Consider the following 2,698-nt stretch of genomic DNA (forward strand, 5'->3'; position numbering starts at 1 on the left):
CTTTGAGATATATTTAGCTCTATTTAATTTTGGCTACAAACCAAAGTGCTAGAGAAAAGCTAAAGGAGTTATTCTAAAGAAACTTAGAAAGCTAGACTACTCTATCCCAAAGGCATATAGAGTTATCTTACTCTTAAGCTGCCTAGGGAAAGTACTAGAAAGACTATTTGCAAGACGATTAGGAGCACTAGCAGAAACAACAGACTTACTCCACCCTACCTAGTTAGGCGGGAGATTAAAGAAATTAGCAATTAACGCCGCTCTCCTATTCTATAATAATATATAGCAGTAAAAAAAGAAGCATAGGACTACTACAACTATATTTCTAGACATAAAAGGAGCCTTTAATCACGTAGCTAAAAACAAGCTACTAGAAAATATAAAGGATCAAGGACTTCCCTGCTGCCTGCTATCCTAGACTAAATCCTTCCTAGAAAATAGACTACTAGAGCTATCCTTTAATGGCCAAGTAGAAGATCTACAGGAGGTAAACACTAGTACACCCCAAGGTAGCTGTAATGGGCGGGCCCAACGGGCCGAGCGTACGACTACTTACGCCATCCATTGCCAAAAAGGCAGTAACAAGACTTCAAGCTTCTTGAAGTCTAGGTAGTCGTATAGATATACTCGATCACACACACACTTTAGGCGTAGCCTCTTACAGTAGCCCCGCTTTTCTAATTCTATTTTTGATCTACACAAAACCACTATTTTAGTTAATTATAACAAATAGAAATATCTACTCCTCTTCTTATATAGACGACCTACAGATATTAGTATCTACAACATCTATTAAGAAAAACGTCAAATTACTAGAAAAAGAGACCTAAAAACTCTTTAATCTAGCAGAGGAGCTAGCAATCAAATTTAATAGCTCAAAGACTAAACTAGTAAATTGGACTAGATCAAAAAAGGATCAAGATTCTCTCACACTACCCACCTAGGAGACCTTTCAACCAAAACAGCAAATTAGATGGCTAGGCATCTACTTTGACAAAGCCCTTAAGTTCAAGGATCACTGCTTTATTAGAAATCAACAGGCAAACTAAGCCTTTACTTGGCTAAGCAGACTAGCAAACAGCAATAAAGGCCTATCACCTAGAGCCTTTAAACAATTATACCTTGCCTGCATCACTAGCATAGTAGACTACGGTTGTTAGATCTTCTAGAAACAACAACAACTAGCTCTTAAACAAAGGCAAATACTACAAAATAGAGCGTGTAGGAAGATCCTAGGCACATTTAAGACCTCCCTAACTATACCTAGTGAGGTAGAGGCCTACCTCTACCCACCTAGAGTAAGGTTAAACAACGCTCTTCGACAATACGCCTTTAGAGCTCAAAAACTAGCCCTAAACCACCTAATTAATATTGCTATAACTAGCAATAAAGGGGAACAACTAGATCAGATCACTAGATCTATCTCCACAGTCCTTGCTAGAAACACTGAGGAGATACAACATTACGCCTTTACACCTTAGAACTCAAATATTCTATATAAGGTCTATATATCTAAAGAGCCTAAAGATATAGAAGCAAAGAACTATAAGGAACAACTAGTAGATAATAGCCTTCTATCTATCTATTCTGATGCCTTAGCTACAAAGCAAGGCAAAGGTGTAAGAGTAGGGGTTGCATTCTATCTAGGAACAACACAAATAGCCCAAGAACAATATACTATAGGAAATAACCAACTAGTTTACAATAGTGAACTAGAAGGTATTACCCTAGGGCTAGAAAAAGCAATAGAGCTAGTAGAGAACTGTTTAGATATAAAAGTCTATGCAGATAATCAAGCTGCTCTACTTAGGTTAAAGACTGCTTCTAATAATCTAGGCTAAGAATGGCAAATTAGATGTATAAAGGCAACAAAGAAACTAGAGGAGATAGGTATACGCCCTAGCCTCTACTAGGTACCAGGCCACCAAGACATCCCTAGGAACGAAAAAGCAGACGCCCTAGCTAAAGAAGCTACTAAGCTAGACCCTCCTTCTACTAGCAAAACTAGCCTAGCTATTACTAGCTCGCGAGTTAAGCAGCTAGGAGAGAGAGAATGGCTAAGCCAACTTGAACAGTATAGGAAAAAAGCCACTAGCAAGAATCCACATACGTACGCAGCAAAATGCAAGTGGAAGATAAGAAAGCAAATCGCTATTCCTAGCAATACTAGAAGAGAGATTTCTAGCGCTTTCTACTAACTTAAACTAGGGCACTGTTACCTAAGGGACTACCTATATAAGAGAGGGAAAGTGGATTCTAATAGTTGCCCCTGCAACTATAGGTCTATACAAGACCTACCTTATATTCTATTTAGATGTAATCTATATAGAGAGGAAAGGAAAGGACTAAGAGAAGCCTGCGAAGGCGATTTATCACTACCTATCCTCCTTTAAACAAAAGAGGGTATAGAAGCAACTATTACCTTTATTCAAGAAACAAAGGCTGGAACACAAGCCTGGTACAAAGGAAACATAGAAAACGAGGAGTAATACCTGTAACAGGTAACTATACACCTCCCCTACCCCACCCCCCCCCTACCTACTAACCAATAGGCTACGAGCCTCACCTTTATCTAGTTAAAACCCCTCTTAAATATTGCAGCTAGAAACAACCTACTTAGATACTTAAAGGCCTAAAAACCCTACACGTCTTATATAGCCCTTTAGGCTGAAAAAGGACGTTAAACTAGAATAATAAT

The sequence above is a fragment of the Exserohilum turcica genome, assembly GCF_000359705.1.
Source record: "Exserohilum turcica Et28A unplaced genomic scaffold SETTUscaffold_5, whole genome shotgun sequence".
NCBI lineage: Eukaryota > Fungi > Ascomycota > Dothideomycetes > Pleosporales > Pleosporaceae > Exserohilum > Exserohilum turcicum.